The sequence below is a fragment of the Phasianus colchicus genome, chromosome 18 (genome assembly GCF_987193195.1).
Source record: "Phasianus colchicus chromosome 18, bPhaCol1.hap1.1, whole genome shotgun sequence".
Lineage (NCBI taxonomy): Eukaryota > Metazoa > Chordata > Aves > Galliformes > Phasianidae > Phasianus > Phasianus colchicus.
In genome coordinates, this window is record NC_143453.1 from 6,126,087 (window position 1) to 6,152,137 (window position 26,051).

A 26,051-nucleotide genomic window follows, 5' to 3' on the forward strand; every position below is an offset into this window, starting at 1 on the left:
CTCCCCATTCTAAGTCCATCTTCTCAACTCCTTGTCGTGGCTCTGCTGCTCTCTGTGGGATTTTTATGCATCTCCAGGAAGGAAAGTAGTGCCTGGTTGGGCAGAGCCTGTCCTGCCTGTGCATGATGACTGCCCTGAGTGCATCAGCAGAAGGCTCCGTGCATCCCTCTGCCTCCTGTTTGGAGGTTAAAGGATTGCTTGGTTGTCGGGATCTTTGCTTTCAGCCCAAACTCCTGCAAGGGATGAATCATAGCTGCATAACTTTGGCTGAGCGTGCATGAATTTTGCTGAGACACATGAGTACTGGGGAACACAGGGACTGGCATGTGTCCCTTGTCAGAGGGAGCACCAAGCAGCCCTGCCAAGGCTTCCTCTGCTCTGCCCCACGCTGCTCCTGGCACAGGGGAAAACCTGACTGCTGGGGCAGCAGCACTGCAACAGAGGGCAGAGGTGCTGTGAGCACGGCCCTGTGCAAGCTGGGTGCCTGTAACTGCTGGGTGCTGAGCCATGGGGCACAGCCAGGTGCATGGGGCTGAGCGTGGCCTCCCCTCCCACTGCAGACACGGGGCGCAGACCTGCTGTGCTGACACTGAGCACTGTTTGTGCAGCTGATGTCTAGACCTGGATAAACTGTGCTTGCTTCCACTGCAGTGCCAAAAACCATACCAGAAATCCTTCTCTCTGCAGTGGTAAGGGTGGATGAGCATTGTTCTGGTGCCATCCCTAGCTGTGGGGCCCAGCCATGTGTGTGCCATGGCAGTGATTGGGTACCTGGCATGGCCCTGCTCTGCCCCCCAGAACTCAAGGCATGGGCACCCCACAGTGGGGCCGGAGGCTGCCAGGTTAATGAGCAGGGAGCAATCTGTTATGGAATTTATGAAATGTTATGTAACTGTGAGGAACCCATAGACAGACTCTCTTAAAATGATATCCTTGGTAATAATCTCCTTCATCCATCACTTTTGCTCGGGGATCCTCTTGCTTTTATGGAGAGCATAAATTACCGGGGCTGGGGAGGAGCTGGAAGCTCTGACAGGATTCATATCTTCATTGCATCCAGGTCATACCTGCATCACCCCATGCCCACGAGGACAGTGCCAGGAGTGGGGTTTAGTGCCCGTACCCCAACCCCAGCCTGCAGCGTTGGGAGCAGCAGAGCACAGTGTCCCCTGTTTGCCCTGAGGTCTGACAGCACTTCCTCAGCCCTCCCCAGGTCCCTCGGGCACTTACCCAGAATCACTCATCACTTCTGCAGATCTTGGCCATCGCTCTTGCTTCATAGCATCTGTGCAATGCTGATGTTGGCTTTCGTGAGAAGCTAAGGGTTAAGGGAAAGGGATCAAACCACAGAAGATATAGTGAATGCAGCTTTTCTTGCTCAGGCTGCATTGTGATATATTTAAACTTTCATTTAGCATAAATACTGTAGGTCAAACACCAGACAGATTCACCAATTATATTTTCCCCTATTAGATGAAATATGTTTCTAATTTGGCTATAGTTTTGTTTTATTAGACCTGTGGCAGCGAGGGTGACCCTGCTTCAAAATAACCTTTTCAGATCATTTAGCCTTCGTCTTTTGCAAATGGGGTTTGATAAAGCAGAAATGTGCCAGTCTTTTTTTAAGGGAGGGTGATGTGAACCCAATTCTTTTCTTCAGTTGAGCTGGGAACCCACTGGAGTGCAGCAGTGCCCATTGTGAGGCATGCATTCCAGCAGCTCCCTGCACACCAGTGCTTGCATTACGGACCCAACGCTCTAAAACACTATTTATTCATTTGGACCAACGGATCATTGTCTCTAAAATGTCACAAAATACAATCTTAGCGTTTCCTCAGCTGAAATGCTTCCAGGTCTTTAAATGCTGGTTAGGAGCAGTGCACAGTGCGATGCGTTGGCCCCGGCTCAGATCTCCATGTTCTTAAAAGTAAGATAGAGAGCTGTGAGCTGGCAAACACGCACTCAGCGAGTATCTTTTAGGATCAGCTCTTGCTTTTTGTATGCGGTCAAAAACAGCTAGATTAGGTATTTTTACTTTGCACGATTCCATTTTTCTCCCAGCTTATCTGATCCGCTTATTTTACCAAGGGCTTTATTTCCTTCAGGCTCCGAGGCTCCGAAGCTCAAAGCTTCCCAGCGACTGGGGCTGCGCTCAGCCCTGTGCCAGATACGCATCAGCCCTGGTGGCTGTGCACTATTGCTGCTGTTATCACTCTGTTGCTGACAAATCCCCACTGCTCACCTGGCCACAGCCCCATGGCACTGATGACGGTGGGCATCACATCCCCTGTGTCCGTGCACAGCCCAGGGCTGGTGGCTCCCAGTGATGGAGTCACCACACTGCCTTCCTGGTAACGAATGGCCGTATTGAATGGTAATGATAACAGCGGAGCTTGTAACTTGGAAATTCAAACCGGCTTGAAACGTGGATGGAACTCGTGCTGAAAATGATCCTTAAGAAAATATTTGGAATTGAGGAAGTTGTGCCTTAAAACTGTCTGAAATTCGGAGTTTTTAGCAAATATGAAATATTTAATGAGGCACAATCATAGAATTATGGGATCACAGAATGGCTGAGGTTGGAGGGAGCCTTACAGATCCCCCAGCCCTGCTGCGTGCTGGCTGCCCCCAGCTCCGGCTGCCCAGGGCCCATCCATGGCCTCGGGCACCTCCAGGGATGGGGCAGCACAGCTCTGGGCAGCACTGCCAGGGCCTCACTGCCCTCTGAGTGATGAATTGCTTCCTCACATCCAACCTCAATCTCCCCACTCTTAGGACTGTGGGCATGGCCAAAACTCTGTGCTGTCCCCCAAACCCCCCCAGCTGGTTCTCCCATGCCCACACTCAGGTGCTCACAGGACTGTGAGGGCTCTGACTGCTCCCACTTGATCTGTTGGCTGCTGCCAGTGCAATCCCCCCATTCTGTTTTGGCTGTTCGCATGTTTTCACCCAGGTGCTTTATCCAGTTGTATTAAAGGATAATTCTGGATTATGCATGATGCAGATATATAAGGGAGGGAAGAAAGGGAATTTATGAGGTAGAAACCTAGCTTGTAATATCAGCCCTGGGAGGTACGGCCTGGGGACAACAGCACATACACTGAGTTCTGTGCTGTGGAAAGGGATGGTTTATTGAACTGAGGGTGCAGAACAGCAGCACATGAAAGAGAAGCAGGTGCAGGGTACCAGAACACTGCTCAGTTTCTCAGTGCTGATCACAGAAATTCCCAGACCCCAAAAACTGAAAGGGGAGGAATTTTTCAAAATGGTGAAATCTCCAAATAAGAACAGACACAAGTGTTTGAGAAACAATCCCCTGACCTGAACGCTTTCAATTACAGCAACCATCAATTTCATTTACAGCCCTATTAAAGCACATCCTATTTATATGTCTGCTAACTGTCCCAGAGTCTGATGGAAGGTACTGGAGACTGAAAAACAACCAGGATTATTAAAAGCAAAATTAGCATAAATAAGATAGCTGGTTGTTTGGGGCAAAGTGCCCCTGGAACGACTTCTGCTGCATAAGGCATAGCTGGAGAAGTTTGTCAGTAGTGGAAAAGTTATTTTCCTAAATGGACATTAATGTTTTTCCCATTAATTGGAAGAAATTCTGAAGCAGTGGAAAACCTCAAAGTGATATCACTTTGAAAAGTTTCAAAAAATTCACACTGAAAAGGGCTTATGAAACTCAGACTTTTCCCAACCAAAAGCGACTTTGAGATGAGCCCCTCTTCGTGCCCACCGTGGGGCTGCTGGTGGATGGATGGGGCAGTGCAGGGCCGTACCCATGGAGGAGTGGCTTCCACTGCCACCTGCCAGGAGCCACTGAGAAGCATGGACCTGGTCTTCAGGAAGCTGAGCCCAGGGCTGGGGAGCTGGCATTGCATTGGCATCGATACAAGCATCAGCAGCAGTGGCATCAGCACGGCACCCAGCAGTGTCCCCATACCCCGCCGTGTCCCTGTGCCAGTCTGTGCTCAGCCCTTGGTGCGTGCAGACCACCAGTGACCGGGCAGCACAGCCAGCACGTCCATTAGCCACTTGCATAACTATTTGCAGAACTGGAACCTTGATTTGCTTTCAGTGCTTCCCAACACTCTCAGTCCCCCAATATCTCCCTTCTCCCTCGGACACACTCTGTTCCAACACAAATAGAGAGCTTTCTGGGAATGTGATTTATTTCCCCTAATTCTGATCTCTTCTTGCATTCTTCAGTTTTAGAAGCAGAACCCGTGAAGAGTTTGGCTGACATGAGTATTTGTGGAAAGGTTTCCTTTTTTTTTTCTCCCGTCTTCCATATTTTTCTCAAAAACAGCTACCTAAATCCAAATAAGATTAAGAGAAAAACCTCTAAAATGGGTTACATTCATTTAGTAACTAGATCCTTTGTAACGATGAAAGAAGCACAATATTCTTATGTAATAAGTCCTGCTTTATAAATGCATTAATTCTTAAATTATATTGTTTTAATAAACAAGGCTCTAGACATGCCCAAGGGCACTGTTATTCTCAGAAGAGTTTTCCAAGAAGGCTTGTGTTGTTGGATTATTATTCCATGACTTCCAAGTTCACTGACTGGAGCTATTTTTTCTAATACTCATATTGCAGTAAAAACAACAACTTTCAAATACTTTGTCAAGAAGATTGGGAATCAAAATGGAAACTATTTGTGTAGGATGAGAAGTGCTGAAAGCCACTCGTTTCATGCAATTAGATTTGGAATCCGGGACCTGGCTCACAAAAAAAGGAAAAAAAAAAAAAAAAGTGTTTTTAGAAGGCTGCACTGATAGGGGGAGGTGGAGGAGATGTGGGTCGGCGCACCGCGAGCTCACCCCACTTGGGGATGTGCATGGGGCACACAGCCAAAAGACCCCAAAAGCTGCAGGTCCAGTGACAGCATGTGCCACCCTCACCAGGAAAACACGCAGAGGATGTTCTCACACCAACCCATCCCCAGTGCCATGTTGGTGCCCAAAGCTGGGCCCAGCAGCGCTCTGCCACGCATGGTTCTGGCTCCGCCAGCTCCTTCATAAGCAGATACAAAAGAAGGGAAATCTCACCCATTTGTGCCTCTGTCAAGTATCTTCTGCCTCATTTCCTTAAGTTATTAGCGCTCTTTTATTGGGTTTGGCTTGCAGGAGGATGACTATTTCATCCGTCAAATCAGAATCTTTTTAACGCTAATACCGAATTTATAGAAGTGGTTAAACGAAGTGTTGACAATATGGACAATGTGTTTCTGATTAACGCTGCAATTTAAAGTAAAACTGCCAACTGCCTGGAGTTACTAAAACAGTGCTGCATTTTTCCAGGCCTCGCAGGCTGGAGCTCCGCGTCGCAGCAAGCAGATGTCGGCACCGCGCTGCACTTGCGCTGATGGCCTCTGCCACCAGAGCTCCTTCCCATAGTTGTGTTTGGCCTTTGCTCTTCCCCTTTGGGTGCGTTGGCATTTCAGTTTGCTGGCTTTTCCCTGCCCTACGGAGCAGTGCCTTCAGGCATGGGATGCTCTCTGGTTCCCAGTACTCAGCATCACTCCCATGGCACAAGCACCCAGCGTGGGGATGGGACAGAGCGCAAAGCCAGCCCCTTTCTGTACGATGGGCAAGAAAGCAGGCTCAAATATCCCAATTAATTAATTATGTCTTTTTAACATTGTGAGAAACAAAAGGAGTTGTACCAATAGAATGATAATGGGAACAAAAGGAGAGCGGGGAGTGCAAGCAGAGCTGAGCCATCGCCTCAGCATCCAACAGAGCAGTGCGATCACAGCCGGCTTGAGAAGCACCACTTCCACCTGCAACCTCCTCTGAGAGTGCTCACAAGAGTGGAAGCTTTGATCCCCTCCCTCCCTTTGCTCGTTAATCGCCTTCAGTTGCAACACTGAACTTCTGAAATTCAACAGCTACTAAAACATAAGGCATTGAGGGCTTGGAAAATCTCACAGAGCTGGAGGTTTTGCAGAATGTTTTGGCTTTTCCAAGTTCAGAGCTGCAGTGCAAGTTGAGGAGTTCCCAGTTAAAGCTGCTGGGTTTGCATTGTGTTCAAGGATGGTTTAAGTTTGGAATGAGCAATCTCTCTCCCCCATACACAGTACAGGACTAAACCATTATCCCCCTTTCCCTCCCAGTAGCATCCTTATGCTACCAGCCCTATGCTGCACAGCCTCTCTCCTTCCTGAGCTCAGGGGGGATCCAATGTAAATTAATAGTGATTGAGCTATGCTAATGGCAGTCCCACTGTTTATCCCCTGCTGATGTTTGCAAGGGCATTCAGCTGGTGTCCCTCTTAGCAGTATAAATTTCACCTGTGCTGAAGGAGCTGAGGGTACTGCAGCAGTAAATCTCCTGTGCTTGGGGCTCTGTAAGACCAGGCTCAGCCCCATGTAATGCCAAGGAGGAGATGATTTCCAGGCTGGGTATGTGCTTGAGATAAAATAAGATCCCTTTTAAGCCTTCCCTCAAATCTTGAACTAAAGCCAAGCTACTTGCTTCCTGAGGTCCCTTTTCCTCCCCAGTCCTTTACAGCCCTCCTCCCCTGCCCATCCCCAGCGTGCTCCAGCCCCTGTCTGGCCTTGTTTAAGAGTCAGTTTCAATAGTACCTTTGTTAAGGGAGAAATCTCATTAAATGTGAGGTAAGAGGAAATGAAAAAGTGTAAAATATCCAGATTTATTACCTGTTGTCTTCTGAGCATTTGAAAATCAGGAGCTGGGGGCAAGGGGGTGAGTGGTATCAAAGCTCTGAGCCTTAACATTGCTGCACTGTTGCCTTCTGCTCTGAGGGCACTGCTTGCTTGTAGCACTGTTTTACTGCAGGGAAGATGATAGGAGTTTCATGTTTTTCAGGACAGAGAAGAATTGGCCCTAATGCACACAACCACTGGCTTGGAGCTCTGTAAGCCCATGCAGATGAAGGTAAGTATGTTTATTTGTTAAACTCAGAATTCTTTCTTGATTTGAAGGGAAAGATTTTCTGGGATTAGTACTGTCTCAGCTTTTCTACTTTCAAAAGTGAACAAAGGAGCAGAACCCACTGGATTAGTGTGGGGTTTAATGGCACTGTTAGTAAGGGAGTGAGGCACAGGGCTTGGCTGAGTGCTTCTCCGTGCACCTTAATTTCTCCCCTTGGCCGTGTCTCCCACCTCCTGCAGCAAGCCAAGCAGGAACTGCAGGAATTACCACCTCCATCCCTGCCTCAGTGCAGCCCCGGGCACTTTTGGCCCGGTGCTTACTGTGTGCAATGGGAGCAGTGTTGCTCAGCCTCTGCAGTCCTCGGAGTGCTCCATGCTGCCCTATGCCTGGTACTTTTAGAACACTGCTCCTGGTATGTGCTATGTATGGAGCTGGAGCTCTGCCTCTCACCTTCACTGTACTTGCTGGATTGATGTGCTGCTTGCTTTATTCCTTTAAATGAATTAGTTGGTGGGGAGTAATGAGATAATTTGTGATGTACGGGGTGGTGGCAGCACCTGTGACAAACGCATCACCCCGGGGCTGGGAACAGGAGGGGCTGAGCATTGCTTCCCGAACACGCTGCAGCTCCCGGCTCGCTGTCGGACCGTTACCATAGCAAACAGCCTCCCTCTCCCCCAGCCCTCCGGCTGTACCATCAGCACATCGGTATTTCTGCACGAGCACACAGGAAGGGAGCGAGGAGACGTTGCAGGTGCTGCCTTTGGCCGGGTCCCAGAGCCGGGCCGGGCCGCGGGGACCGCACGCCCTCCAGAGCCCGGGTCGGGTTCGGCAGCGCCTTTGTGCTCCCGGCCGCGGTGAGACAAAGGGCTCCGGGCTGCGGCGGAGAGCAGCGCCCGCAGCTGCCGCTCTGTGCCGTCCTCGCCTGCAGGGGCAGCGCCGCCGCCGTGGGCTCCGGAGGATCTCCGGGTGTTCGTCTTTTAGCCCATCGGTTCTCGAATGTGACCTGGAGTGCCTCTGAGACGTCACAAATGACCGCAGGAGGTGGCTTGCACCTTCTGTGGCCAGGAGCTGAAGCAACAAGCAGTGCCTTGCTCAGGATGTACTGTGATAGCATCAGGTAAACTCTGGGCCTGATAGATGCCCTGAAGGGAGAGGGACACGGCAAGCTGTTATTTGATTGAGTGGTGTAGGGTGACCAAGAATTGCTGAGATAAACCATGTCAGGAGACGGGCTTGATGGCAGCCTCACCAGCATCGAGGGCTGAGCCCTGCCCTTGGAGACACCCAAGGTGAGGGGATGGGGCTCTGAGCACCTGATGGAGCTGTGGATGTCCCCGTGTGTTGAAAGGAGTTGGACTAGGTGTGTCCCTTCCTACTCAGATGATTCCATAGTCACGCAGCTGTGCGTGTCCTCCTTGGCTTAGAAGTGCCATTGTGGTGACAGCAGCTAATGTGGGTGGTTGGTGAGCTCAGGGCACAGACCCACACCCACTGTGCTCTCTTCCTGGCGTGGAGAAGACCCTCACCCAGGCTGTGCCCTAAAAGCACTGCGGGCATGGGCTGTGCCACTCTGTCATCAATATCGGCATGCAAACATGGTGGTTTGGAACCATGAGCAAATCACCAGCAGGCTGCTGTTGTGGCAATTTCATACCTGTGGTCTTGGCTGGGGTGGGGGCCATATCCTGGGATAATGCCCACCCCACCCAGCCTCCTGCTTGCTGTGGGCCCCTCGGAACAACCTGATACGTGGCACTCAGCAGTGCAAAGCACTGCAGCTCAGTAGCACATGCAGGGAACGCATTTGCTTTGTCTGTGCTGAGGTGGCTTTAAATCAGGGCATGAGCGAGTGGTGGGGCTCTGGAAGCCTGCTGGTTCTCCCTCCATCCACTCTGTATTCTAACCCTAATTGTCTGCAGCAACCTGTTATTACCGCGCCTTTAACATGATAGACACAAATAGGACGCACTAATCCACTACTCTTTGGTTTAAGAGTCATTACAAAGTGCTTAATTAAGTAAGCCTCACTTAATCACAAAATGTTTGCATGCTAAACGAGTTCTTGTGAAGCACGACACTTGACATATTCTGTACAAAAATAATTACAAGCGGGAGGCCTGGTACACTGAGCCTCCGAACATTTCATTTCAGGCCTTACCCATTCATCACCAGGCTGGAATTAAAAGGCTTTCAGCGCCGCATGGGGCTGAGCTCCCACATTCCTGCTGCCTGAGTCACGGCGTGTGGCGGCTGCGGGCGGCCATGGCACGGTGCTGCTGGCACCAGCGGGTGCAGGCGTTGCTGGTGAGGGTGCCCTCGGTGAGAGCTGAGTGAGTGGGAGTGTGGCTTTCTCTGTGCAAACGACAGGTCTCTGAGCATGCGTTTGCAGCGCTGCAGAAGGAACGCAGCAGCGGGTTCCGAAGGGCAGCACTGTGGTGGGTGGGATCAGACAGGGTGAAACTTCTTGCTGCTGTGAGCTAGGTGTGATCTTTCCTTGTAAGCAGAGCTGCTCCAGCCCTGTCCTCTGCCTGGAGCGATGGTGGTGTTCCCAGCACCGCTCCCTCACAGGCTCACAAAAGCTGCCTGAATGGGATTGTGTCAGGAGCAGCACGCAGACCTTTGTTGGGAGTGCTGGTGCCCATTAAAATCTGTATCCCTGTCTGGATAATTGGGAACCTTACCCAGCCTGTCTTTTGATGGAAACCCTCTAATTAGCATTCTGTACGTGCAGCAGTGCCCTCAGCACCCTGGTTGTTTTCTCACACGCTGGCAGCTCAGGTTGGGGTGTTTTGGGCTCTGTGTGGTGCACAAGTGCATCCTTCAGCATGTTGTAGCAGCACAGCAGTGCTCCTCATCCTGCCCACTGCTGCTGTCTGCTTTGGGTTATGAGAGTGACTGCTGTGGCTCAGGGTATGGAAGCAGGGAGCTGTGCTGTGGGGCTGGCCCTATGTCCAGTGGGTACTGCTGGGAAGGCAGTGCAGGGCCACCATCCATCTTTACCAGGAATTGTGTCTTTGCTCATCAGGAGATAGGGCATTTGCAGTTGGCCTCTTGTTGCACTATCATGTAAAGCATTTATTGCGTAGGAGCTGTTGCAGTGTTACTTGTCGCCATGGACGGACCATGTATTTCCAAGCAGTCCAAAGGAACGCAGGCACTGGCACTCAGATCAGTCCTCCTGTTCTGCCAAACCCCGTCTGCACAGCTGCAGCTCCATGCCCATTTTTGAAGAAAGTCTCGAGCCCATTCAGGAAGAATGTCTTCTCAGAAAGAGTGGTCAGGGGCTGGTACAGGCTGCCCAGGGAGTGGTGGGGTCACCATCCCTAGAGGTTTTTAAGGAAAGCGTGTTTGTAGTACTTTAGCAATATTGGTGGTAGGTGGATGGTTGGACTGGGTGATCTCTTTTCCAACCTTTGTGATTCTATGATTCCTCTAGACCTCATTTTGGAAAAGAGCCCCTTTGGTGACTCCCTGGAGTTCCCTCGTTTGATATCAGTGTTCATGCCATGCTATGTGCTGTGCTATGCCACAAAACCTTGTGAACACCAGTGTGTTTTGCAGCACTGCTCCATCACCTCTGACACAGGTAGGCTGTGTGTGAGTGGGGTGACCTACTGTGGTGGCTCCTGCCCAGGGCAGACCCCTCCAGTCCTTCAGCCCTCCCCACAGCTGTGGCCTCATGCAGGAAGCAGCACCAGCTGCAGCTCTCGCGTGTGCACAGTGTTGGCCTTTTCTCGGGGCTTACTGAGAAGATAAATATGTGGATGACAACGCTGCTAAAATATGCATCTTCGGGGGGAGTTATTGAGCTGTGATTTCCTAGGAGAGGCATGAGGAGATATTTTTCCCTCCTTTCCTGATGCTACCATCGTCCTATTGTGTCTGAACATGGCTTTGGAAGAGGGTTGTGCCCTGTGGGGCTTGGGGCAGCGCAGGATCCAACCCTGCAGGATGGGGGGCCCTGCCCTGTTCCATCCTGGTCCCCCACCCACTGCCTGTTGTGTTGTATTGCCATGGCAATGGCTGCTCCTTTGCACATCTGTGTGTTTGCCATCACCACAGAGCTGGGGGCACACCATGGGGCAGAGGGTGCACTGTGCTCCGGTGCCAGCAGCTGCCAAGCTGTGTGCCAGCAGCCCAGTGCTGGAGCTGTGCAGCAGGGTTTTGTTTTGGGGGGGGAGGCTGGAAAAGCACTCAGCACGCTGTGACACCCTCTGTGACATTCTCGTATCAAGTTGTTTCAATTTTTAATTTGCAAACAGCTTGTATTTCAATATTTTCATTATTTATCATATTGCATTGTGTTTTGCATCACAACTGTTGTCTTCTGTATTATTTTTACACGGTAGATCATTTTGCTGGAAGTCAAAATCAAAATAAACTCCAAGCGCTTTTGTCAAGCCCCAACCATTTTAGCTAAGCTGCAGCAATGCTTTCCAGCGTATTCCTTCACAGGCGCTTCGCAGTGTTTGTTTCTGCTCTTCCAAATGGCTTTGTGAGATGCGAAGTTCACGGAATGGACCCTCTATGGGCTCCCAGCTGCTGTGGTGCTGCCTGGCTCTGTGTGGGGGGAGAGCAGCCCCTGAACCTGAGGAGCCCCGTTTGTGGGTGCAGGCACTGACAAAGGAACAAGGAAACACATCTGGTAGAAATTATTTAGCAACATTTCCAAACTTGGTCATCTTCTTTCTTGCGCTAGTGCAGGTTGCCAAGCTGCGGGGCCGTGCTGTACCGTACCGTGCTGTGCTGAGATACCCCAATGCTGCCTGGCACAGCCCCAAGGGTCAGGGCAGGGGGGCTGCTGAACCGGAGCTTGAGCTTGACTGCTGCTTTGGCCCCAAAAAGAAGGAAGGCTCTTCATTTCCCAAAACCTCACAATGCATCAGATTCCTTATTTCAAGATGAGATTTTTCATTTCAAAGCGGTGTTTAACAGTTAAGGGCAGATTTGGGATTTTGCCTTTGTTCTGGGATGGGAGGCTTTAAGAAAGGGGTGCAACGACTTGAAATATTTCAATTGGGCATCGGCGATGTGCTCAGCGTTTTCATTATCGATCGCCCTACGCTTCTTTCCGGGTTCATTTTCCATCACTGGAGCAGAGGGCGGTGGTGCTGTGTCTGGCTGGCCGGGTGCTGCCTGGCAGTGAGCAGGGCTGGCACACCCCGAGAGCTGCCATCCAGCAGAGCCGGGTGCCGGGGCTGGCGGGGGAACAGAGCGGCTCTTGGCGCGGGCAGCGCGGCTCTGCAGAGTGCGTGCGTTTCCAATGTGTTTATTTTGTGCTCTGGGAACAGCTGTTGATATTTTGACACTCGCCAACTCCGCGGGATCTTCAGGGAGTCTCCTTCCCTCCCCTCCACTTCCTGACCCCCTCCCCCCCCCCTTCCCCTCTTTCTGCTCTCTCTTTTCCACGCGCCCATCTCCTTCTGCCTGCCTTTGTTTGCAGTGGGCTGAGCAGGGAGCTCTGTGCCATGGTTCCGTGGTCCCATTGCCCCATGCATCCACACTGCCCCATGCTGGGAGCTGGGCTTGGCCCCATTTTGGGGTAACCCCCCCCTCACACCCCCTCCCACACCGCCGTGCCAGATTAGCTGGGTTAAACTGCTAATGCTCCGCTACGTGGAAGGCTGCTTTCAGTAAGTGGCTCCCCGTAGCTTATTTGACTCCAGGCCCAAATCTAACGTCTCAGTGGGCCTGTTACATTAAGCAGGCCCAAGTGGTAGGAGATTTAAAGCATCAAAATGAAGTGCTTTATCACTCCGTACTGTGTTCTTGGCTGCTTTCGTTGGCCTCACTTCACAGGCTTTGCAGCCTGCAAGCAGAGCCCTCTCGGCAGGCCCATTACAAATTCCACTTGTTGACGGTTGCCTTGTTGCAGGATTTAATGGTAGAATAATATTTACACAGTAAACTCCTCTGGAGGTGTTATAAACACCATAAAAAGGATTTTAGAAGCTTAATGAGCGTTAGTGAAGTCGAGACAGGATAATGTGGCAACTGTGCGCTGTAATCTGATTTGGCACCTTCTGCACAGCAGGAGTTGGTGGGTGGAAGAGCTTTTTCGTCTTTTTGTTTATTTGTATTCTGTGTGTAATATTGCACAGCGGGGGCTCAGGGTGTGCAGAACCGCCGACCTATGCACAGCCCGGCAGGCACTCAGGTGTGCATCCTCAGATGGGGAGAGCACCAAGGCCTGGCAATGCGGTGTTTGGTGGTGCTGCCCCAAGCTTGGCCATAAACATCCAATGGGGAATTTGCAGCCCAGCCCTGTGCCTGCTGTGCTGAGTGCCACAGTGCCCACAGGAGGCATGGGGCAGCTATAGGGCGTGCAGTGAGTGCACCAGGCATTGGGTGCACCCCAGGCAGTGCTCTGTAGCCATGCATCCTCCTGCCTCTTTTTAGCACTGTAGTTCATGTTTCCTCCTTTATCTGAGCCGAAAACGCCTCCTTCTCTATTTGTGTGTGTACGTATCTATACATATGCACAGATGCACACAGATTTGCGCTATTCTGGGATGGCTTTGCAAATCAGCCCTGTGCCTTTGGTTGTTGCTGTGCAGATATTTTGGGTTCTGTTCTGAGGAGGCAGAGAGAGCTCAGGGCTCTCTGTGTATACCTCCTGTGCTGCTCAGTGACCGCGGGACCCTCTGCAGGGAGGAACCAGAGCTGCCTGGCTGTGTCCTGCTGCTGCAAGGGCCATCTTCTGAAGGGAAAATGGTTGGTGGGAATGCTTCCATTTCAGTATAATGCTGCTTATCAAAGAGTCTCTCTTTGTGTTTTCCTATTTTTTTCTCCCAGAATTTAGATTGTTTTTCAGTTTGAATGTTGTTTTCAACATGTGTAATGTTTTTTATATTTTTACATTGCTCTTACACAAATATCAACATATACATATAAAATCTATCCCATACATACTGTTGAAAACCTCTATCATCTTCTGCTGTGGAACACAAACCAGAGCTCAACTGCAGCATTTCAGGCATGACACGGGGTCTGCCCTCTGCACAGCTCCTTTTCCCAGCTCAGCCCTATGATGGGCTTTGATCTGCAGTGTGGGACCCTCTGCCCATTGGCTTGGCGGAAGTCCCCACCCTCTCTTGCCTTCCAAGTCTGCAGTTTTGTGAACTTTGAGGACTTTGATTTTGACACTGCAGGAGCCCCCCTCAGCCTATCCAATTTCTGAGGGACACGAGGAGCCGTGAATCTTGAGGCTGACTTGCCAGGAGCAAAAAGCTGCCTTTTGTAAATAAGCCAATATTTTCTTTCTTTCAAGGGGAAGCTGACAAAGATCAATACCAGCCTGCAAAAGACATTGCCCTCTTAAGAATTAGCCCTTTGCAGAATCATTAATCCAGGAAGCTGTTACAGGGTGACAAGAGCGCGCAGGCTCTGCCAGGTCTTGGAGGGATCACAGGAACATCGCCTTATGCACAGAAAAACAAACCCAATGAAATCACCAAGAAAATAGCTGCCGTGCTCCAGGCTTGTTCTGCTGAGGAGCTGATCTGACTTTTGTTAGGAAAGGCGGATTGTGCTCCTGCAAAGTGGCATTAAGGAACCCCTGCGTTCGCCCCATGCCCATCCTGTGGTGGGATGGAGCACCGAGCAAATCAGTGCAGTGCTGTGGTTGGGTCAAACTAAGATGTTTACTTCCTAGTGGGCTGCTTTCACACACATCCAAATGTCTCAGGACTGATGGTGTGGTCTGTTGGACTCAGTGATGTCCTGGAAGAGAGGAGCAACCCTCATCTCTTGTGACATTTAATGGCTTAATTGTGTGCGAAGGGCTTACAAGTATTCTGCAGTGATGAGGCACTCAAAACCAAGTGGTGAGCAGTGTAGGAACCTGCAGAAGAACGGAAAGGTGTAAAAGTAACAGGTCAAAAAGGAACAAAGAGTGCTGTCCCTGTCCTGCTGACATTACTCTGACAAGGGGTGCTTAGGCTGCAAAAGGCTCATTCCTGCAGGGAAGAAGGAGCTGCTTTCCTGGAGGTGGGAATCTCAATTAAGTCAAAGGATGGAATATTAGGAAGAATTCATTGTCAGAAAGAGAGGTCAGGCACTGGCACAGACTGCCCAGGCAGGGGTGTGATCATCATCCCTGGGGGTGTTTAAGGAAAGGGTGGCTGTAGTACTCTGGGACATGGCTAGTGGGCAATATTGGTGGATGGTTGGAATGGATGATCTTAGAGGTCTTTTCCAACCTTCATGATTCTGCAAGTGTGCCTCAGTTTCTCTAGCGCCGCATCTGCCTGCATGGGCCCCGAGTGGCACGTGGTGGGCTGGGTGTGAGATAACACGCATAATCTTATTTAACTATGAAGAAAAATCAGAGCGCGAAATGCCGAAAGCTGAAGCGGTGACGTGTCTGGTTAACAGCTAGAAATGAAAAAATAATTCCAAACAACACGTTTGTCACAACATTGAAGGGTCACCCGCTAGGCAAAGGAAGCCAAAGAGGGAAACAGTTCTTAGGTGTAATTACAGTTTCTAAGAAGTTTTTCACTTGCTGTGTAATTGTCGGAGGGTGGTGATTGGCGCCGCAGCAGCGCTGGGAAAGCACCACAATAGAGCTGTAATTTACGGGGCTGGAACCGTGAAGTCAGAAATGGGTTGGGAATTATTGCTAATCTTCACACGCTCAGCTGTTCTTATGCTGACCAAGGCAATTCGGATTATGGTCTCGGGAGGAACCGTTTGTGTGATCTTGTGATGCTCCTGCAGTGCCTGGGCACCAGAGCTCTGCCTGAGACCCACGCGGATCTGAAGGTCCTGGGAGAGATGGAGTGCCTTGGTTACAGGGGTGGGCAGGCTTGCTGCCTTGCTTCAATAAATGGTTTGGTTTGCTCTTTCTCACGTTTCTGGCCCAAATGTAGGGGCTTTGGTCTGGATGTTGGATGTTGCTTTGTTTCTGTATCGGTGAAGAGTTCTCTGCTGTTGAAAGGCTTCCTCCTGCAAGAGGGATCACAACCAGTGAGAAAGCTGCCTTTCCGCTTAGCAAGCAAAGCAGTTACCCGTGCTTTGGAACCAGGAGAGGCACTGAGCTGAGGGCTATGCCTCAAACATGGGAACACGGGCCCAGCCCTGGGCCTAGGGGCAGGACAAGGTGCCAACCTGTTGGGTTTGAGCATCTCCCAAGCCCACCTCGCTTGTGCTCTGCTCACAGAGCTTGTGTGCAGAGCAACCTGAGCCTGGCAGCCTGGTTTGGGGCAGGACTGCTGATTTTTTTTTTTTTTTTTTTTTTTTGCTGATCTCAGCCTATTCCGTGCCCTAGGCTGTGTGCTGCTGGGCCGAGGGCAGCGCAGCCTACGAGATGTGAATTTCTGAGATTAAAGCTCCTCTCTGCAATGCCATCCTCTGCCAGCATGGAAACGCGCAGCTCTTTCACGTCAGGCAGCTGCCTGTGTTCAGGAGAATTAAAAAAAAAAAAAAAAAAATGCACTTTTTTCATTTGTGCTGATTTGCATATTAATAGTTTGCATATTAAACAACTACTTCAGAGGGTGGGCGGGCTAATGAATGCAGCAGTCTCCTCTATTTTAACTCAATTTGCCTCATCCATATTCCAATGACTTTGGGGATTGGTATTCAGTTTTCATTGAAATTATCCAAGCCAGACCTAATTTGTGCTGCCCTTCCATTAATCCAATTAATTAGCACCATTGATGTGTACTGCCTTTGTAATGTAGCTTTGTTCAGTGCTGCTGCTGCTAATGACAGCCTAGTATCAGAGCAAATAATGAGCAAACCAAAGGAGCGTTTGACCCTTGATGTACCCCTGCACAATGCAGTGGTTTTTAGTCTGGAGGCCCTAATTTAGGTTCGATAGCCCAAATTATAGACAATAATTCAATATTCTTTGTGGGGAGCTGAGCGATGTTGCCCTGCCATTTGTTTAGCTTATAATTTTTCCCTGCCTCTTTATTTATGTATTTTTTTCCCCCCCCTTTTTCATTATTTTCCAACGTGGCCTCCCTTCTCCACCTCCAGCATTGATTTCTGACCTCGTTTCCACTGAGAGGCCTGAAGATCTCTTGGCTCTGAAGGAATTCATTAACCTTTCCCCCTCCCCAGAACTGGAGAGAAAATCCGTATATTTTTAAGTAAGGCAAATAAACACCATTTGTGATTATTGCAGTCCCCTCGCTGGCTGCTCCCAAAGAGCTCAGTGGCTCAGGAGCCACCCAGAATGTCTAGATGTTGTATAATTGCTTTCTCTCTGCTTGGAATCATTGTTTAACTCTGCCTGGCCATGGTCAATGTGTTGGCTGTGGTCAGTGCACTGGCTGTGGTCATCCACAGGCTGGTTGCTGTCTTTGTTAAGCTGAAGCACTGTGTCCACAGGTTTGTGAGCTGGCAGCAGGGATGGTGGGGAACAAAGCCCAGCTTGCAAAGGGACGTTGGGGATGTTGGTGGCTCAGCATGGGTGCAGCTTAGCAGTGCCCATTGAGCAAACACCACCTCCTGCAACTCTCTGTGCTGTTTCCAATCACTTCTTCTCAGCGTTATAAATCATGCGATTTGAATGGAAGCTTATACAGTTAGTTGCCTGAAAGATTTTACTGATTAACCTTAAAATACGCTATAAATCTTCTCTTGCTTGCTTGTTGGGCACTGAAGAAGCAAACAGCTCCCTGCACCATTGGAGCCCAGCACCCAGCAGGGATGGGTGTGTGGGGCTGCTGGGTGTTGCGCTGCTCCCCAGGGCAGCGTGCAGCCAACAGTGCAGAACAAAGCTGGCAGCGTTCTGCCACCTAGATGCGTGCCAACACTGGGCTGCCCTGCCCATCTCCTGCTGGAGGAGGAGAACGGCTGGTGGTACCAACCAGGAGAGTCTCAGTGCTTTCTGGCACGGATGCAACAGGATCCCGTTTAGTGGCATCACTCAGGACTTGTCACACTGCGGTGTGTCACAACATGTCAGCCCCTGACAGGCTGGATACCTGCTATTAGCTCGCAGCAGAGCACAAACACAAAGTGCAGGTGGTGAGCAGAGGGAGCGCCGCGGGCACTGGGTGCTGTGCGGGGTGGCACGTGGGAGGACCCAGCAGGGGGGTCTGGGATGCACAAGGATCCCATGGCCCTCTGGGACAGGAGCATGGCAGCGCTATCTTTCTTTGGTGCTTCATCAGGCAATAAGCACCTGTGGGATCACTGCTCCCCTGTGATGTCTGTGGGGCAGGAGTACAGAAACCCCCAGCTGGAAAACCCTCCTGTTGTCCCTACTAACAAAGTGCCCTCCAAAGGCACAGAGCATAAACTGAAAATGCCCTCTGATGTCTGATAGCTCTATACAAAGCTCTCGCTACAAACGCCACATTGCCCTGAGTTGCAGTGCCAACTGGGGAGAAAGCAGGCAAGACTGAGGGACCCAGAGGCTCGGTGTGGTGTGGGTGCTATGGTGGCCCAACCAGAAATGGAAGCAGCCTCTAGACAGCCTGCTTTGGGGGAAATCCCACCCTGGCACCAAGCACCAGCACTGGCTGCTACCAGTGTTCTCAGCATCACTGGAGAAGAGCTCATGCAGGCTGCATCCCATCCTGCTGCACTCCATGCCTGATGCCTGCAAAGAGGTGGAAAAGCAAACCAATGCTAGAGAAGCTGAGTTCAGCACTGGGGTGGGGAATTCCTTTCTTTTCCTTGGGTCTGGTCACGGAGGTCTCTGCAGCATGAGTTTAATTAATTGGCTGCCTGTGAGTACAGTATGACAAACAGTAGATTGAGTCCCCTCTTGCCCCCACTGGTGACATAATTCAAGCCTCAAATCACAGGTGTAATTACAGGAGCACGCTGTCTCATCATGCAGTTCCTCTGATGAACTTCCCACCTAAACGCTGTCTTCAACAAAGTTCTCCCTGTGATAACGAGCCCAGGAGCTGGCTGGCTTCTATTTGCTTTATTATCAAGCTGATGAGGCTATTTAGCCTGTTTTATGCCCCATTACATTCCGTGTTTGAAACGCTGCAGAGAGCTGGAGCTTGCTCTGCGCCCATCGGCAACGCTTGCAGAGTTGGCCTTGGAGCACCCAAAGCCCGCAGCCACTGCTGGCTCCATGGGCTCTCCTTCCTGAGAGCTGCGTGGCTGAGATGAATGCTCTGCCTGTTATTGTTACCTCTCCTCACTTTTATTTTCCATGCTCTCATCACTAGTTTGAGTGCTCCTTATTTTCCTTCCCTCTGAAAGAAGCCATAAAATTCCCCAGACCGTGTGTGGTATGGTGCGCACTTACAAATTACCATTGAAAAATGAATTGCCTTGACAAAATCTAATGTTTTGTGACACAGCACAAATATGCATTTCATTCTTGAAGAGAAGGAAAAGGAGCTCATTGGAAATATTAAATTAAGCAGTGTAACAGCTGAGAATAATTTGGTTTTCTGCTCTGTTGCTTGTGATTTGGTATGGAGTTTGAGGTGGCAGGCCAGTTCCTGTTTAGAGTACAAAGCACACACAAATGCCTCGGATTTCATTCTCTGCTCTGGAGCAACTTGTTTGTGCTCTGCTGGAGCCTGGGTGCAGAGCAGAACAGTCAGTTCTGGGTAAGGTCCCAGGGAGAGCGGAGAACATTGCGGTCAGTGTGTGGGAATGCTTAGTGCCGTGCTGCAGTGGGGCATGGGAGGCCAACCTGTGGCCTGATTTTTAATTTTTTTAAATTATTTTTATTGCTTTCTGGTTCTCTGGTGGTTTAGAATAAAAATCCATCCCCATTAAGAGCAAAGCCGAGCAGGACTAGGCCTGGGAATTCCCACTAACAGCTCTGATTCCCCGCTGTAGCAAGGCATAAAGAAAGTCTTCATCCCCTGTAATTGCCCACAGAGGTCCCTGGGGTGACTCCTTGCTGCCCAGGTGGTGTGTCCATGAAGCTCCTGGGCTGTCACCTGCTGTCCCCTGGTTCCCAGCACGCGTCAGGCTTTCCCTGGGCTGCGTGCTCAGTGCTCAGCCCTCATGCTGCCCCACATGTCCCTCCCCCTGCTCTCATCCTTGGGTCCTCCAGGACCTTGCAGCCATGGGATGGCAGCTGAAAGAGCCATGTGTGCTTCTGTCAGTTCTGTCCTGCAGAGGTGCTGCTGGCACACCCGTTTCTATGATGTCCAGTTCACTGCTTAATTACTGTTTATCCTTTCCTAAAGCAAGTCAGAACTTTTCAGACAGAGAAGCGTATTTCACTGCAATCAGACTGTTTTCTAAAGGAAACGCACTGGGAAATCTCACGTCTCAGTGCAGTCTGTGGCTGGGTCCACGGGGGGGGACAGCAGGGAGCAGGAGGATGTCACCCCTATAGGCATCACAATGCAGGGTCCCTGGGCACCTGCTGGCAGCAGGGCTGGGTCCCTGAGATCAGGGTGTGAGCGGCTCCACTCCTCCCCCCCCCCCCCAGCAGCAGCCAAGCATAACCTGCTGCTCCGCCAAGGAATCTTTGGCACAAGGATGTGGGTAGAAAACCCACAGGAGTGTCAAAGCCGTGGACAGTCTCCAAAGTGAGAGCAGCGTTTGACGGGGGAGAATATGCTTTGGAAAATGTGCTTGATCCTTGTTTGGAAGCAGCACAGAGAGGCACACTGAGCCCTTTGCAGACACACACATGCTGCCTTCAGGATGGCTGTGCAAAGCAAAGCACTGGAAATATGTTGTCATCTACCTCCTCCCTCTTGTTCCTGGCAATCTAGTAAATATCCAAAGAGCTGCTCCCATTCAGGTGCGGGAGTGCGGTCAACCCAGCACTGGCAGCAGTGCCCGTGGTGCTTTGTGCCTACAGAGGCCAAGTGGGCACAGACAGACCCTGCCTGGGCAGTGCCACGTCCCCATGTGCCAGAGTGCAGCGAGCAGCGCCGCGGGCAGCCCCTGAGCTGATCTGGATCGTTCCCCACGTGCCAGCAGTGCTGGCTGCTTCCATCCTATAGCCAACACTGAGAGCCAAGGACGAGACATGGCAGAGCTAGTGTTGTTTTAGCATCTCTCTTTCTTAAAAAAAAAAAGAAAAAAAAAAAAAAAGAAAGAAATATATATAAAAAATAGGAAATCTGGACAACGTCCCAGATTGTACATCTGTCCGTATAATTTACACCACGAGGATGAGGAAGTGAGGAGGGCTGTAAACTCTTTCCATCTGTGCAATGTGTGTGATGATTTTTCCATTCCTTCTTCGCCTCCCCCACCGCCAGGCGCTGGGCAATGCCCACACTGGGAGCACTGGGGTCTGAACACCCTGTGCTCCCCTGTGGCAGCTGCTATGCACAGGGCTCAGCATCACACCTCGATGTCCTGTGCAGAGCTCCGGTGCCTTCCTGCCCATGCACCTTGGGTTTCCTACAGCTGACCCCTCCTGTGCTGCTCAGTGCCCAGGGCAAGGAGCGGGGAGAGGAGCTGTGTGGCTGCTGAGCTGGAGTTTCTCTCCTTGGCTCCTCAATGGGTCGTTGTTGGACAGACTGTGGGGTCACTGGGGATGGAGAAGCAATTTAAATGATCTCTGTCTGGGCTTTCAGATTGACCAGCACTGTAAAAAAAAAATAAAAAAAAATAAAAATAAATAAATAAAAAAAAAAATTAAAAATGCTCTTATTCTGCTGATGAGATTTCCATGAGAAAAAGCCTGTGCCGTGTGATGGGAGCAGGTTTGCCAGCATGAGCTGGGGTCAGCAGCAGGCCCAGCTCTTTGGCAAGTCAGGGCTGCCTGAGCTCAGCCCACTCTCCCAGCAGCCAGCTTGCTGTACATGGGAAGTCCCAATACAGGCGGTGTGGGTGATGAGAGGGGACCTGGAGTACTGAGCAACTGGGGAGCTTTACAGCTCCATCAGGTGAGCTGAATGAAGGAGAGGGATGCTGTCACCTTCCAGCTCCCTGTCACCTCCCCATTGATGTCCCCAGCCCCCGGACTGGGAGCCCTGCTCCCCTGGGTCCTGTTGGAGAGCTGCTAACAGGAGTGGCACCGAGGTGGTTAACAAGTGCTAACCAACTTTCTAGGCTAGGCACTCAGCAGGCACTTCCTCCGTCTTGACATTAAATTCCTATTGGTGTGACTCATTAGCTATTTATTTATTTAAAGCCACTGAGCTATTTGCAATACTTTTAAAAAGCAAACACCGTGTGTGGGCAGGGGAGCTGTTCTGCCTAAATGTTCATCTCGGTGACACTGATGATAACTTATCAGAATAAATAAGGACTCTTCCAATCGTTAACTTTTTTACTGTTTAGCTGCTCTGTAGGAAGAAGTCACAACATTCCCTTCTCAGAAACTTTTCTACCAATCTGTGCTTTACATCCAGGTTATGTCCCTATGTGGGCAGCTGCCTGAATATTCTCCACAGCCCTGATTAAAAACGGAATACATCATCCCCTTCGCTCCTGAAGCCTCCTCAGCTCTTCAGCATCCCTCCACGAGCAGTGCCTCTGGGGGTCTGCTTCTGCAATAGGAACCACAAATGAGGGCTTGTGCAGCCGTGGTTGGTGACAGGTGCTTAGGGAGGCTGAGCGCCCAGGCTTGGAGAAACTCGGGGTTAATTGTAATTCAGACGTTATACTTCATGTATAACTGTCTTCTGAGATCACCTTCCAATCAGGGAGGTCTGGAGGATGGAGTCTCTGATCAAATGGAGGCATTGGAAAGTCAACCGCTTTGTATCCCCATCAGTGCTTGAGCTATCTCTCTTTTATGTAATACAGCTTGGTGCCAATCCAGGAAATCTTTCTGCTACCATTATTTTGAGGGAAAATGTGGCTTTTCTGCTGTTTCGGAGTTTAAAATTTCACTTTGCTAAAATAAGAGTGTCTTAGGAACTTGAAAGATGGAATTCATCCGTATGACAAACCCAGAAGCAGCTTTGTTCACAAAACCTCCCTGTGTGTTCCTTTGAAGTACCGTCCCTGAGAACACCCATCTGTGCCCAGGTGGGCACCAAGGCACCAGGCAGTGACCACCAGTGTGTGACAGATGTGGGTACTGCTCTGGGCACGTGTCCCTGCCCTTCTCACAGCTACCAACACTGCATGGCCATGCAGGTGTGCAGCTCCCAGCTGCACAAAGACGACTGCTTCATCTTCAAACTCAGACTGGTAAAAAGAAAAACTCGCTGTAATATCTCACAGAATGCAACGCTTCTCTTTGTAAATCCCTGGCCCAGTGCACCGGTCACATCATGTTATATTATGCTTTGAGACGTAACGTGATGTGACTGATGCAACGTATGACTGATGGCGTATCAGCCAGGAAATGTAAAAGGTCCCAATTTTCTAAAGAGCATTGTTACAGAAACAAACAAGATGCCCTTTTAACTTGTATTGATTGATTGCTAAAGAATAAGCTCCTCTCTGACTTTTGCAAGTGCTGTAATTAGTGGGTCGGGATACCTGGTGGGCACTGGGTGTAATGATGCCGAGGTGGGCACTGGAAGCAGTGGGGTGCACTGGAAACACTGGTAGCCACGGGGTGAGGGGGATGCAGGACCCCGTCCATCCTCATGGGTCCCACCTTGGCCAGGGGCAGCACCTCGTTGCTCCTGGTGCTGTGGCCCTTTGCATGACAGTCACTCTCGCCTCTCCCTTTTTATTCTGATTAGCAGCTAAAACTCACAGTTACGTCTGGCAGGACAATGCCTTTGACAGCAAAGGGAATATTAGGGTCAAGCTTTATTAAGAAAGAAGCTATTGAAATGACATACTCAAACATATTGCTATTAGGGACTTGAAGAGTATTTGCCTCATTAATGTAAAAGGTAGCTAGCAATCTTCTTGATCAACAGTGGCAATTTATTTTAAAGTGTCCATTTTCTGGATGTCAGAGGAAGACTTTTATTTATCATCTTATTTTCAATTTCCACAAAGAACACTTCACTCACGCGCCGCGCAGATTTTTTTGCAGACAATAACCGATTATAAAACTGCGCTCCCCCCCCAGCGTCCCCCTTGTAGTAGTGTTGACATATGGAAATGAATCAAAATGTAATAGGCATAATTACAAGCATTGTGTGCAGGCTACAATTAGTGTCTCTTCAAAGCGGGCTTGTAATCAAAAGACACCAATAGAAGAGGGGAAGAAATGTGAGGACGTCCTGGGTGAGGCACAGACCCACTGCTTGGTGACAACAGCCTGGGTGCCAGATCCCAGGCACAGGGGTAGCGCAGAGCCATGGCACCAACACAGTTGCTGGGGGGAAAAGGTAAAAGGAGTAAAGATAAAATGAAAACTCCCATACGCAGCCGCTCTGTTCATCTGGAAATCGGCTTTTCGGAACATTCTGATTCACCAATGGTCAAAATCCCATGCATTTATTTCTTTATTTGTTTTCCCACCACGTGTTTTGAGAACATATTACTCACAGCTCTAAACATAAGAGACAATTTGAGCGTAAGCAAAATCCCATTATTTTGTATTCCTTCGGATTCTAGTTAAGGTGCCTGATCTAAACACAGCTGGTTGACAGTTTTGCAATTCAATTTTTACCTGTCAGAGATATATCACGTTGAAACTATTTTTTTGCAGGAACATTTCTATGTTAATAAGTTTTTGCTTTGAAATAAACCCCCCACATTTTAACAAGGTTAAAGCATTATCTGTTGGCCTTATTGGAACGGACTGCCAGATATTCATTTTCAAATTCATTTTGCTTTCTTAATAGTTTCTAAAATCTGAAGTCAGAATGAAATATTTTGTTGCTGACGGCAGTTATTGACCCAGACCCTGCTCCCTTTTTCCCAAGGCAGCGTCTGGGGGGAAAATGGCCCAGGTCGGATGCTTGGGGATGGCCGCTGTCAGTGGGAGGCTGCTGGTGTCAGCCGGGAAAGGATCCGTCCCTCAGCAGAGGGTCTGTGTAGGAGGACTTCTATTTGCTTGCAGGAGCCAGATGGTTTGGGACGAGAGTGACAGAAGTGCCAGAGCCGTGAGTGGAGGGGGGGGATGTCACCGCGGGAAGCGTGTCACGAGGAGTGTGGCACTGCTCTGCCCCACTGCAGGGCTGGCAGCAGGGGCTGGGCTGTCCCACACACAGCTCCATGGGGTTCCATGCGGACACACTTCATACCCAGCTTGGCATCAGAAAGACCGGAGTGCGGAGGATGTGAAGGCGAGGAAAGCGATGGGGCAGAAGTGATTGCGTGACCCTGGTCTAGTCATGAAGTCCATGATCTTTGGTAGCTCTCCGTTTATTAATGGCCTGGCCATTTATTAACGTGCTAAATTCAGTTGTGGTGGCATAAATCTGAAGGAACCTTGGGTTCCTGGGTGATTCTGATACAGCTGCGGGGAGAGTTGGGCAATGCCTCGGCCTGGGCAGCAGCACGCGGCTGTTGTGGGGTTGTAGGGGGCTGCAAAGGGAACTCAGGTACCAAAGGCAAAGTTGGACCAGTCGTTCAGCTCCTGCAGAACAAGGTACAAGGAGCAACCAAAGCTGGCCTGCGGATTGTAAACTGGCAAAACATTCCAACATTCCCATTGTGTTCAGTTCTCTCACTCCTGGTGTAAATACAGGCTGCCGAGCATAGACAGTGATGGAGGTGCCAGAAAGGAGGAGAAATGCTCCTCTGAAATAGGACGAGTTCCACTGGACCTTTAAAAGAGCTGAAGAGGAGACATGAATCTGAATTTGGAATTACATTTTAATCCTTCCCGCAGCCTTTTAAAATATCACAAGGAGCGAGGCTTTGCTATCCGAACCATCGGAACGGGGCACAACCTTCTCTTTAAGCGCATGTGTTAAAAATATCCCGTGGCTCACAATGCTGTCCCTTATCTGTCTCCACTCACAGGCTGCCTGCAGCTCCAGCACACCGCCGTGCCTTCCCAGCCCTCGGGAGCAGCAGCGCTGTCGCTATTCCCATCACGCTCCACGCAGCCACCAGCCCTGCATTATCAGCAGCCGCACACGGTGACCCCACGTGGGCACGAGCCCAGAGCTGCCACCCACACAGCGGGCACAGCACTGCATGTGGGGCTCCAGGCGCTGCCCTTTGGAAAGAGCAGCATCCCAGCACACCTACAGCATCCCGCACGCGGCTGGCTGGAGCAGGACGCACACGCATGCACGCACATGTACACACGCTGACACATACGTGCACAGCCATGCACACACCACCCACGCTCGCCGCTCCCAGCCGAGTGCCCTGAGATGCCATGCTTCTGCACCCGGGCAGCGCTGGGCGCTCAGCACC

At 50.4% G+C, this 26,051-nt stretch overlaps 2 long non-coding RNA genes across 4 annotated transcripts in view; one reads left to right on the forward strand and one right to left on the reverse strand.

Moving 5' to 3' along the window:
- LOC116228517 (uncharacterized) lies at positions 1–7,451 on the reverse strand. Of its 3 annotated transcripts, XR_004166786.2 has the most exons (4): positions 7,362–7,451; positions 6,677–6,809; positions 1,231–1,318; positions 1–233 (listed from the first exon to the last, which is right to left on the reverse strand). It is a non-coding gene; the product is annotated as an uncharacterized LOC116228517 (long non-coding RNA). The 3 variants fall into 3 exon arrangements; XR_004166787.2 differs by lacking the exons at positions 1–233; positions 1,231–1,318 and adding an exon at positions 4,176–4,322; XR_016472082.1 differs by lacking the exons at positions 1–233; positions 1,231–1,318 and adding an exon at positions 4,407–4,733.
- LOC149915520 (uncharacterized) overlaps positions 5,675–26,051 on the forward strand; it is a 27,731-nt gene continuing 7,354 nt past the window's right edge. The window contains exons 1-2 of the long non-coding RNA XR_016472083.1: positions 5,675–6,418; positions 6,846–6,914. This is a non-coding gene — a long non-coding RNA (uncharacterized LOC149915520). The remainder of the gene's footprint in view (positions 6,419–6,845; positions 6,915–26,051) is intronic.